This window comes from Equus asinus, chromosome X (genome assembly GCF_041296235.1).
Source record: "Equus asinus isolate D_3611 breed Donkey chromosome X, EquAss-T2T_v2, whole genome shotgun sequence".
In the NCBI taxonomy this organism is placed as follows: Eukaryota; Metazoa; Chordata; class Mammalia; order Perissodactyla; family Equidae; genus Equus; species Equus asinus.
Window position 1 is genome coordinate 25,008,998 of NC_091820.1, and position 13,548 is coordinate 25,022,545.

Sequence of the window (13,548 nt, forward strand, 5' to 3'; positions counted from 1 at the left end):
GAACAATCACAATTTTGCACCTTTCAATTAAATAGCTAATCCATGCAATGACAGTCGATGGACGGTAAAAGCATTAGGTGAAAAGTGGACCTTCATGAAGGGATCAAGCTGTCACCACCTGAATCCTCTGATGAATCAAACAAACCGACTATAAAAAAATCATTTTAGACAATTGGAAAAACTTGAACATGGACTAAGTATCATATATGTTACCAAGGAACCATTATCAGGTGTGTTGTATATAACAATGCATTGCAGTTATGTAAGAAAATGTCTTGTTTTATAGACATTATTTAGAGATTAAATGTCTTTGATAGGCTATAAATTCTCAGCAGAAAAAAGGGTTGGGGGAAGATGAAACAAGTATGGTGAAACGCTGATGACTGCAGCATCAGAGGTTCACTGAACTTGTTATTGATGTACACTCGGAAATGTTCAAAATAAGAACAATCGGGCCAGCCCCATTGACCTAGTGGTTAAGTTTGACGTGCTGTGCCTTGGCAGCCTCGGTTCAGTTCCCAGGACTGGACCTACACTGCTGTTAGAGGCCATGCTGTGCTGGCAGCCCACACACAAAAAATAGAGGAAGACCGTCACGGATATCACCTCAGGGCAAATCCTTAGACCCCCACCAAAGCAATCTTGAGAAAGAAGAACTAAACTGGAAGCATCATGCTCCCTGATTTCAAACTTTATTACAAAACTAATTAAAACAGCATGGTATTGGCATAAAAACAGACACATAAATCAGTGGAACAGACAGCCCAAAAAGAAACCTACACATGTGATCAATTAATTTATGACAAAGGAGCCAAGAATATAAAGCGGAGAAAGGAGAATCTCTTCAATAAATGATGTTGGGAAAACTGGACAGCCACATGCAAAAAAATGAAACTGGACCACTATCTTATACCATATCCCCAAATTGATTCAAAATGGATTAAAGACTTGAATGTAAAACCTGAAACCATAAAACTGCTGGAAGAAAACATAGGTGGTAAGCTCCTTGACATAGGTCTTGGCAATGATTTTTTGGATCTGACACCAAAAGCAAAGACAACAAAAGCGAAAATAAACAAGTGGGCCTACATCAAACTAAAAAGCTTCTGCGTGGCAAAGAAAATCAACAGAATGAAAGGGCAACCTAATGAATGGAAGAAAATATTTCCAAATCAGATATCTGATAAGGGAATAATATACAAAATATAGCTATTATCAAAAAGACAAGAGGGCTTGGCCCGGTGGCGCAGTGGTTAAGTTCACACGTTCCACTTCGGCGGCCCAGGGTTCACCAGTTCGGATTCCGGGTGCAGACATGGCACCGCTTGGCAAGCCATGCTGTGACAGGCGTCCCACCTATAAAGTAGAGGAAGACGGGCACGGATATTAGCTCAGGTCCAGTCTTCCTCAGCATAAAGAGGAGGATTGGCAGCAGATGTTAGCTCAGGGCTAATCTTCCTCAAAAAAAAAAAAAGACAAAAAATAAGTTTTGGTGAGGATGTGGAGAAAAAGGAGCCCTTGCGCACTGCTGGTGGGAATATAAATTGATGCAACCACTATGGAAGACAGTATGGAAGTTTCTCAAAAAATTAAAAATAGAATTACCATACGATCTAGCAATCCTACTTCTGGGTATGTATCTGAAGAAAATGAAAATACTCACTTGGAAAGATATATGCACCCCCGTGTTCAATGCAGCATTACTTACAGTAGTCAAGATATGGAAACAACCTAGGTGTCCATCAATGGATGAATAGATAAAGAAATTGTGGCGCGCGTGTGTGTATACACACACACACACACACACACACACACACACACACACACAAAATAGAATACTATTCAGCCATAAAATGAATGAAATCTTGCTACTTGCGACAACATGGATGGATCTTGAGGGCATTATGCTAAGTGAAATAAGTCAGAGAAAGACAAATACCATATGGTCTTTTTTATATGTGGAATCTAAAAAACAAACTCATAGATACAAAGAACAGATTGGTGGTTTTAAGAGATGGGGAGTGAGGGTGCGAGAAATGGGTAAACTGGGTTTTTTAGTTAAAATAAGTTTTAAAAAAATTTTTTTAAAAAAAAGAAAGAGGAGGTATATTCCTTAACTCATTCTACAAGGCCACCAAAATCTCACAAAGACAGTACCAGAAAACAAAATTAGAGGCCAATCTCACTCAAAAACAAAGATACAAAATTCCTTAGAAAAATAAAAAGAAAATGTGATGATGACCAAACTGGGTTTATTTCTGGAATGCAAAGTTGATTTAGCATTAGGAAATCAACTGATATAATTTGATTCAAGGAGCAACATCATACGATTACATTAACAGTAGGGAAAGCATTTGATAAAATCCAGTATCATTCATGATATAAGCTCCTACCAAACCAAGAATAGAAACTTCCTTAATTTAATAGAGTGGGAAAAAATTAAAGCAAATGCCACATTTAGTGGAGAAATGTTGAAAGTTTTCCCTTTGAGAAGGGCAACAAAACAATGGTGCCCTCTATCACTACTACTATTCAATATTAGAAGCTAAGTACTAGTTAGCACAGTAATAAACAAATAAAAGTATAACAATTTGAAAGGAAGAAATAAAAAGACTCTAAAGAAAAATTACTAAAAGCAATAAACAGCACAATTGCTAGATTTTGGTCAATATAAAAAAGTCAATTGTATTTTTATAAACAACAAACAAAATGAAGTCTATAAAAATTTACGATATCAAAAAATATCAAAAATCTAGGCATAAAACTCTCAAAAGTCGTGAACAACTTTCTGGAGAAAATTATAAACATTATCAAGAGAAATTAAAAAGGATCTAAATAAATGGAGCAGTATATTGTGTTCATGAATCAGAAAACGATATGATAAAGATGTCAGTTCTTCCTAAACTGCTCTGTAGATTCCATACAAACACAATCAAAATCACAAGTTCGTGTGTGTGTGTATTTGTGGTGTGTGGAAAGTGACAAGATGATACTAAAATTCATGTTAATGTGCAAAGGGCCAAGAATAGCCAAGACGCTCTCAAAGGACAACCAGGTGGAAGGACTTGTTCTACTCAACATCGAGACTTACGATAAAGCCATAGTAAAGGAGACAGTGTGGTATCAGTCCAAGGACCGAAAGAACAGAATAGACAGCCAAGAAACAGAACCCTAGACATAGGGATATTTGACTCCTGACAACAGTAGGAAAAGATCGTGTGCTGGGACAGTTAGCCATCCATGTGGAAAAAAATAATATTGTCCCCTTTCTCACATGATGCACAAAAATCAATTTCAGGCAGACGCTAGACCTATACATGAAAGCCAAAATAATAAAGCTTCTGGAGGATGAGAGAGAACAGGAGAGGATATTTTAAACTGAACCTGATCTGATGTCTAGTTTAAACATTAAATAATGATAAATCATACTACATTAAAATTAAGAAATTTGGTTTATCAAAAGACGCATTAAAAATAAAAAACCATGCCCTTGCAACCAGCAAGGGCTCATTTCTAACATATAATAAAGAACTTCTAAAAATCAGCAACAAAATAGGCAAAGAAGTACATAACACATTTTTGAAGGAATTCCACCCAAAATAGCTATGAAAGCACAAATCTCAGTCACCTAGAAGATTTAGTTATGAATACGGACACTTTCCCTGAGATTTACAGAGTAAAGGAGTTTATTATATATTAACTCAAAAATTTTTTAGATGCCCATATTAAAACAAACCAGTTCTCCTATTCTTTCTCCAGTCAGAATTCTAAAAGAAGTATTTATCATTGAAAAAGTCCTGTTTAAGAAAGCTTTGCCCACTCCAAGGTCACAAAGACATTCTCCCAAAACTGAAGCCTACCTACACATCCCTCAACAAGAGAACAATACATAGTAACATATTTACACGATGGGATATATACAGTAATGAGAACCAGTAGTCTACAACTACACACAATGTAGCTAAATCTCACATTCATAAGGGTGCACAAGAGATCACAGTGAGATTCCATTTATATAAAGTACAAAAGTAGGCAAAACTAATCTGTGATGTTAAAAGTGGGGAAATAATTGGAGGACAGGATGATAAGTGACCAGAAGAGCACACAAAGGGGCTCCTAGGTGGCTGGTAACATTCACTCTCTTGATCTGGGTGCTCGTACACGAGTGGGCTCAGTTGGTGAAAATCCACTGAGCTGTTCACTACTGATGTGTACTTCTACACATATATTAAACTTTAATAAATTATTTTTTAAGTGTAAAGCAGTATCTGTTTTTCAAAATTGGTTAAGGGATACAACAGCAAAAAAGTTTGAAGTCCATTGCTTCAGGTCAAAGCACAGAAATAACTAACAAAAACTAAAAAAGCAGGTATTAGACAACATGCTAGTTACCAAAAAATATTAATAGAGGTGTCAAACCAACTAGTGACTCTCAAACTTACAGTAACATTGGTTAGAAACTATTCGAATCCAAAAAGATAAACTGATTTATAACTAGATTTAGTGACTAGTGTTGATTCATAAAGATCAAAGACACGCAACTCGATCTTACAGGTTTTTATTAAATAAGAGGGTCTTTCAAACCTCAGAAATGAACTAATAAACTCACACATCTAGTCAAATTTCCTAACTTTACAAATGAAGAAACCAAGGTCCTTTGAAGTTGGGTGATTTATACAAGGTCATAAGCAGCTCTCAGTAAGTAGAAACAACCTAAGTTAAGTTCACCCCTCTCCCAATTTTCTGTAAGTTCTAGGGGATTTCCACCCACCAAGAGAATTTGTTTACTGGCAGTGTGTCTCAATGCATATCATATTCAATTGAAATATTTTCATCCAAATGTTATCAACTCAAAATTAATTTCTTTGCCATCCATGACTAATAGCCAAAAGCTCTTTCTGAGGCAGAAAAGATAAGACTTTCTAGAAGTCAAGTTCATGCTGTGCAGCCTAACAGATAACTTTCTGTTTACGCTAAATGATGACTCTTACGTCAAACTTAAGGCATATGTGATAATTTAGAATGACAATGGCACCACAGCATATGGTACTCCTGAAAAAGACTTAAAAAAAAATCAATCATGACGACAAACTGAAACCAGTACGTATAAACAAATGTGCTAAGTAATTGACATTAAATTATTGTACTAAATATTAATTTCTTATTAAATCATAAGTACAAAAAATTAATTTCTCCCATTCATTCCAGTTACCTTCTATATCCAATATGAAGAAAATATGCTTTCTATATAACTTTAACATTTTTAAAAGGAAGGATGAGTTGTCATTTTGAAGCTAAATCCATCAAAAGTGAACAGTACATAAAACAACCCATTTAATCCTGTGAAAACATTTTTTTAAATTATAAAAATGCTTTAGTCTCTACCCCATCCCTACAGCATTCTTTCCACTCTCATTAAGTCTCTCTACTTTTATGTCAAACTATAAAGTTCAGGGCTAAGATGAATCCCTGGACTTGCCATCACCAGGGGAAACCCCTGGCCTTTTGAGGACCTGCAGACAACTCAAATCAGAAAATGGTTTTGTGGCCACAGAAACTCATTCACTAAAGAACAGGAGATCTCAATGATATAAACGCAAACAACTAAAAATGACAACTAAATGCAACGTGGTATCCTACATTAGCAAGAAAACTGGTGAAATCGAATAAAATTGCAGTTTAGCTAATCTTAATATACCAATGTTAGTGTCTTAGTTTTGACAAATGAAGCATGGTTATGCGTACCTGGGTGAAGGGTATACGGGAACTCAGTACTATCTTTGCAACTTTTCTATAGATTCAAAATTACTCCAAAATAAAAAGCTTACTTAAAAACAAAGGACTTAGCGTGAACTACCAAAGGTTGAGAAGTTTGTACCTCAATTCCAACCCAATCAAATGTCCACAGTCAGTACCTTCAAGTAATGTATCGCCATCCCCGCAAGGCCTGCATAGGGGACAGGGGTGGGTTCACAGAAGAAATGTTACCTATTTCTCCAATGTTACTAAATAAAGTAAACCCCAGAAAAGCCTCCAAAAAAAAAAAAGATGCTTACTTTAGGCAGGGATGAAAATAAAAAGTTATGAAACCATCTCAGTGGATAAAGGAGGAGACCAATCCTATTTAAGTACAACAGATATGGGCATGGACACCCAAGCAAAGGGGCGGGAGTTGGTGTAATTCTAAAGGCTCTAAAACAGTAAAGCTTCATAATAAATATATAACACTTCTTATGCACTCACCTATGGGCCAGGTGCTGTTCTAAGTGCTTTATATATATTCATACATGTAACCCTCCCAAGAGCCCTGTAAGCTAGGCAGTATCTGTACCTGCATTTTACAGACGAGAAGTCCTGTAAGCAATGGAACAGAGATTTGAGGGCAAGCACTATACTACACAGCCTTTTGAGGAGCCAAGCCAGGAAAAAGCTCCCGCCTTCTAGAGATCAGGTCCCACCCTCCACTCTCTCCTCAGCCTCCACCAGAGGAGAAAGCCCTCCGCCCAAGGCTTGAGTCCTTGCTAAAATCACAAAGGAATGTGACCCCGCTGCCGCATCTTCGAGACTGTTCTCATAATCTCTCAGTACCCATTCTCAGCGCATGTTCTTGCTGAGACACTATTATACAGAGAAGTTCGTTTTTAGTACTATCAGTCTTCAAATTCAGATATGTTGGGCTGGACAGGGAATCTGAAGGCCATATATGACATTATTTCTGTGGGAAAATGGTGCTGATTTCCAAAAAGAAAGTCTTATAAATGGACAATTTAGAAATTGAGGCTCTGTCTACGCAGACTCTGGTCTTATAGATGCCAAGATAATAAAACAGATTTTAATAAAGACACTGTGGTTATTCAAATAACCAGTTTTGCTCATACATCAAAGTAGCATAGTTCCTTATACTTAACACAATAGGAATGGTGTTACTGAAAAAAATTAGCTTAATATGTTATGGATTTCCTGCCCTATGGCCAATTTTGGATATATCTAATAGTTAATACACTGTTCTCCCGGGACCCCCATAAGCTTTGCACCAAAAAATTACTACTGAATAAACAAGTATATCTTTCACACACACACACATCCAAGACAGAAGAGGTGTCATTTCAGAAGATAGCTAAAGTAGTAACAGCAGCAGTAATAATGACAATGACAATGTAATAATAACAGGAAGAACCAACTTTGAGCATTTACCATTGCCAGGCATGTTCTAAGCATTATACATCCTCTGGCTCATTTAATCTGCACAAAAAAGTCCTGTGAGGTAGCTATTACACGATCCCAATTTCAAAAATGAGGCAACAGGTCAGAGATTAAGCAATTTGCCAAAGACCATCACAAAACTAGTTAAGTGTCAAAAGTAAGATTCGAACATCTGAGCCTTTTACCTCTAGAGATCACGTTTTTAACCACTGCACTCTGTGTGTAATGAAATAATTTGGTAAACTCTTTTTTTTAATTGAGGTAACACTGATTTTGGTAAACTCATTTTTAAAATAAAGGGTGCTTACTCAAATTCATTTTTAAAAAAAGAGTGGTTTGGAGATTAAAAAGAACACCCATCTTGCCTTTTATTAGGAATGTTCTTCAACCAAGCTAAGACTGAACACATTCATGGAGAACAAATTTAAAATATATTTTACTTTGATCACTTTGAAATCCCTCACTTAACTGTTTGAACACTACAGACAGCGCTAACAGCATCTAACTTCACCAAGACTACTAAAACTTTACTTCAAAATCTTCAGGAAAAACATACTGTCCACATTTACCATTAGTTAAACTAGGGTAAAATAACTGCACGAGTTCCAAGACCCTTGAAAAGTTTCAAAACAGCAGCAAGAAATAGTGGGAACAAGATATTCCTTTCATGACAAAGCAAAACTGTTCTTTCCACAACACTGTAACATCTGCTTTAATGACAAACATTAACCTGAGATGGACTGAACTTCAACTGTATTTCAAAACATGTGCCTAAACGCAGAAATTCTTCACTGACAATCTAAAAAGGCTATCAGTCTATCTCCTAGAAGAGCCATCTGATCCACGTAACACATCTAATTTTGGATAGCTAAAGGTGCACTCCCTACCATCCCACCGAATGATTAACAAAAAGCACCGAACCTCCAACAACTTCTAGAGCACAAGCTGATTTTTTAAAATCATCTATTTGAATCTCAGAAGTTGCCTTCCCAGGAAACAAAGGTCTATGTACCAGGTTTCCAAACCAGCACACAAAAGCTTAAAGCTTAAACACCCATAAGGTTACAGAAGGATAATAAAATACCAGACCTGCATGGGCAGTGTTTCTATGGGAAAACCCATTTAGCATTCAACTTAAACTAAAAGCAACTGCCCCTGCCCTATTCAATTCTGGAAGTCGGAAACTATTCTTTCCTCCCCTAACTGGGAGTCTGAGCTCCCCTAGGACCACAGGCCTAGGCTTCCATGTTCAAGGCAGAGCCACGAGGAAAGGCGGTGCATTAGGCTGCAGAGTTTGAAGGACAAAAAGGCAGAGCTTCGGTGGGAGGAGATCCTGAGATAAGAAAGGCAAAACCTACTTGGGAGAGAAGGATGAAGGGTGAGATGGCAGCTAAAAGGAGAGAGGACAAAGTGCGGGGGTCGGCGTGGGCTGTAGAAAAGGACGAGGGAACAATGCCTGCTCCCGCAGCAGTGGGTTTTGACACACTCTCCTCCTTAACGCTTAGGAGAGGAAAGGAAAAGAAAAAGAGAAACCATGGCAAGAGTCTTAACACTGCCTCCCTCACTCTGGCTACTCTCATTCTCCTTTTCAAGAAAGAACGGCCTGGGCTAAGGGGTCTTGTCCAAGTCCCTCTTGACCTTCTAGAGCACTGGGATTCGGAGAAGGGGAATCGACTTAGAGGAGTCTCCTTGCCCACCGTGTCAGCAGCCACTCTGCCCAAAGACTTCAGCGTCAACTGAGAACTACAGCAAGGCTCCAGTTATCAGTAGAGCAGTGTCAGAAAGAGGAAGAAAAGGAGAGAAATCTGAAGCAGGAGGGAAGTGGGATGTTGAAGGGTCGGACAAATAAACGAATAGAACTGCCCATGAGGTAAACTATAATAAATGCTCTTAAATATTTAGGATTAACTCATTTTGACAGTTCCAAATATTTCATCAGGTCCATTTCACTTTTAGACAAACGAATATTTGTGGCCATGGGAATAAATTGAGGCTTATTATGGAGAAGGTATAAAAATAAACTTCTAAAGACATCTGAGACAATTTCCTGGTGTCTTTTCTTTATATAGTGGCAATATAAATCATTTCAGAAAAGCTTTTTTATTTACTTGGTGAGCACTCAGTTACATTATCATTCGTCAATTTTTTCACCCAATAGCCCAAATACCATGAGTAATTACCTTCACAAATAAGGAAGTATGTTTAACTCTTTCTTGGGAGTATAACTATAATGAAAAACTTGCTCCTTCAGACCAAACGCTGCCTGTCAGGACTCCAAGGTATTTCAAGCAAAGCTCCAAACTCCATATAACACACACACGAGCAGATGTGTCCTGAGGAGCACAGGACTTCTTTTGCCTCCAGCCTCTAATGCCCATTGCTTCCGGGAGATACGGTTACTTAACCGAAGGCTCCCAAATAATTTATTTCTTAAAAGCAGCAGCAGCAAATCCCAAGTTCCATAATGACTTTCCCAGAACTTTCAGCCAGGGGTAATTAATTCAACAGGTAAACCTAACCAAATAACCTGCTGGAGGATGAATGCCAGACACTTAACAACCTTTCCTTTTTTTTAAATTTCAGCAGCTACTCTTCCAGATGAACTCTCTCTTGAGTAGAGATAATGGCCAGGATTGGCAACTCAGCAGCACATCAAAGATGCAAGAGCAGAGACCAGTGGGGGACAAAAGTCACTAATGGCTGTGCACTAGCAAGACGTTCCTCCTGTTTGCCAGACATCTCAGATACTGCCTGGGAACCCGGAAAGTCTTTTATTCCCTAGCCCCATAGAAGATTATGCTGGATCCCAGAATAGCTGCCGTATTTTCTGGAAACCTCGAACTGGGTCTGAAACCTCTGTACTAAATTAAAAAGAAGAAAAACAGTGTCTGTTATCAAGTACTCTACTTGTTGGAGAAGTAGGTGGGTGGGTGAGTAGGTGGGAGGGTATGGGTGTGTGTACCTCCCAGCTATGATAAAGCAAATTCAAACCCCTACAAACAGTTGATATTTTATTTTAGTAATGCAATTTGGAAAACTATTCAGGACCAGAATAAACAAAATATTTGATCTTTGAATTATCTTGGGCGTACTGAAACTGGACACAAAATTGCTGAACATCTGAATTTCAGCTAGGTCTCTAATGGCTACTGGGAATCTTTAATAATCAGCAGACTTCTGCTAAAATGTTACCTCTGGCTAGAAAATGGACATAAAAAGAAAAAAAACGAGATTATCTTCAGTCAAGGACACTGAAAGCTTTCGAGATTACCAACAGAATTGAAAGGTTTCTTTGAAACAAAAATTTCCATTTTCATAAACTTTGTATTAGTCAGCACATACACTTATGCAGAGTACGGTAGAAAAAGCACATATTCTAGAATCAGACACACATGAGTTTGAGTTCTAGCTCTGCAACTCACTAGCTATACGAAAAGGAAAAGTTAGTGAAAAATACTGGGGTTACTGTCGATATTTGTACAACAGAGATAACATTATCTTTAGCACAGAGTAGCTACGAGGATTACATGCAGATGGACATAACTCACTGAGCCCAGTGCCTGAATATATTCAACGTTAGCTCCCTTCACTCCAACACAAACTATGGTATCCATAATTGAGAAGGCTGTGTCAAATAAACGTGGAAGAAAACTAAGAGTGACAAAACACAGATTATTATGTTCTGCCAAATGTAAAGATGGAAATCACGTATCTAATATTTACCTTCACTAAAGCGTTTCCCTTGATTAAGCCAGTTGTAGGCAAATGGGGGGCAGGGGAGGTCTAAAGCTGAAAAACTTTGTATCACACACTGACTTAAAATTATGTACATGTATATGCTTGCATTCTTCTTCCAGAGTTCATCAAAAGACACCATCACAAAACTTACCATGGGTGATGACACCTTTTATAACTTAATACTGTGAAAAACTAAACTCTGATCTCAAAAGCCCTTTCTTGGTTGAAACGCTTCTTTCTTCTCACAAATGTTCTTGCATACTACTGCAAAACATTTGCAAAGCAAAGAAAAAAAGTAAATCCCCTTATCCTTCCAAAACGAAAAAGTGTGCCAAAGAAGCGAAGTTTGTCAAATTGTTCTTCTTTCCCATTCATTCTTGTCCTTTTACAAACCAGAGTTAAATACATCACAAGCCAAAATTATTGTCTAACTGACAAACATCCCGAAAGAACACATGGAATTGACAAGCCCTGTCTGGACCCAAAGTGACAAGATGTCTTAAGCAATTTAAAAAATTATGTTTCAGTAAAGACAGAAGTGCTTTTCATCACCAATATGAAAGTTTGACTTTATACGTAGCTTACTGGATAACCCACCTTGTCCGTCCATCCCATCCCCCAAGTCCTGCTTTTATGCGCTTTAACGAGCTGGTACATGGTAATAAACTAGAGAATTCCAACTGGGACTAACTCACATCTGTTACTGGACCTCACAGAAGTGCTTCTGTGATCTTCTTTAAACGAACAGAGACAACGCTTTCTCCTGACTCCACACCTGCCAACAGCCATCTGCAAACCTCTTTTAGAACAATTATTACGATCACTACTAATCTTCCCCACGTCTCTCAAAACCCTCAACAGCCCCAACCTTGGCGGTGCTAGTCCTCATCCCCAAACGCCTTGCTGGGGCTTGAAGCCCGTCCACAGAGGTTCACTCTTCGCAAGGACATCATCCCCTCCGTTGGAGGGGCCAAGGCCAACCCAGGCCCCCGGCCACTCCCTCTCTCCTCGGCCTCCCGGGGCGTCCGGGGCGGGAGCGGGAGCGCGAGGCCCTGCGCAGACCTCCTGCCGCCCCGCGGTTCCCGGTGTCCGCCGCAGCCCCAGGCCGAGCCGAGCCCCCGGGGCACCCGCAGTCGCGCACACGCCCACCGCCCGGGCGCGGGGTCACCGGGACGACCCCGGGGCCACCCCCGACGCACTGGGCAGGTGACGGGCCTCCTCGAGGACACTCACCCGGCAGCCGCTGCTCCCCGTCCGCCGCTGCCACCGCCTGCTCCCACGGGGGGTCCGGGCCGGCGCCGCTTCCCCGCCCGACCCCCCTCGGGTGCGCGCCGCGCGGGGCCCGGATCTGGTGAGAGCCGCCGCCGCTGCCGCCGCCGCCGCCGCCCCCTTTCCTCCCTCCTCCCTCAGTGCGTCCCTCCCACCGAGGCCCGCCTCGTATTTCCTAGATCCGGTCTCGGCGAGTGCTTGGCAAGCGAACCGCCGGCTTCAGGGCTCCCGTCGGGCGCCGTCGCTCGCCAGGCACAAAGATGGCGCCGCCGGGGACTGCCGAAGGCGATCTCGCGAGGCTTCCCCCACAGCCATCGGAGGGCGGGGGCCCACGGGAAAGGTGGTCAATTAGGGTAGCCTGAACTGGCTTGGGAGCAAACGCTCCCCTGCATCGAAAATGGGCAGTCCCGGTTACTGCGGAAGCTACTGCGCCTGCGCGCGGGCGGGCAGTGACGCATGCCCAGAACGGGCCCCGGAGTAAAAAAGAAAAACCCGGTTCTCCGTGTTTTACCTGTTTCCTCTAGAGACGCGGGGCGGAGACGAAGGGGGCGGAGGAACCCAGAACGAAACCCAGGAAGGGGCGGAGCGGGAGCCTGCGGGGGAGTGAGAGGCGTCCCTTAAAGGCATAACAGTCTCTCGAGAGCCCGAAGGGCCAACACACTTTGGCGTCCCGGGAGTCCTCCATCCCTTTCCTTCTCCCTACCCTCCTTGTCACCGAGTATTCTTTGCAGAGTCCTAGCGGCCCCTCCATCCTCTTGTTGATTCGTGTTATTGAGAGCTTGCCGTGTGATCGGAGCTGGGCGCACAGCTGGCAGCCACAGCCCTCCTGTTTCTCACATTACCATCTAACTTTCTCTTTCATTTTGGCGCTCCATGAGCCGTCCAAATCTCATACTATTAACTGCTTCTGTTTTATTTTTCCTCGCTCATTCATCTGTTCATTCATTCAAACGTGTCTTGTTCAGAGTTGCCTGTGTGCCAAGAACTGAGGAAACACGTGCTCTGACCTCAGGGAGCTATTGGCCTGGGATGGAGATGGATGAGAAAAAAACAATGATGACAGTTCAGCACAGTGTTGAGAGCCACTCATTTTGGAAGCCAGATCTGGTCAGAAAGGGGCCATTCACTCCTGTCACACACCTCACGTAGTGGGGACCATCATATTAAAACATTCACATTCGTAGAAGACTTGTTCAAGTTCAGGGTTTTATACTAAACAGAGCTGCCCCAGCTGACTCACAAACCCATGAGTGAGAAACAAATGTACATCATAGTACGGCACTGAGACTTTTTGCTTACTAAATGCCAAAGTGGACTAACACAGCAGCTCCGTTCCAC

General features: G+C 41.0%; 1 protein-coding gene across 4 annotated transcripts in view; it reads right to left on the reverse strand.

The window, feature by feature from the left end:
• TAB3 (TGF-beta activated kinase 1 (MAP3K7) binding protein 3) overlaps positions 1–12,741 on the reverse strand; it is a 60,333-nt gene extending 47,592 nt beyond the window's left edge. The window contains exon 1 of one of the 4 annotated variants that reach the window (XR_006522498.2): positions 12,175–12,632. The gene's annotated coding sequence lies outside the window, so the exon portion shown is untranslated. Of the gene's footprint in view, positions 1–12,174; positions 12,633–12,721 lie in introns of those variants that run through there. The other 3 variants (XM_014843567.3, XM_044763370.2, XM_044763369.2) reach the window with 3 other exon arrangements.
• Positions 12,742–13,548: the final 807 nt, after the last annotated feature.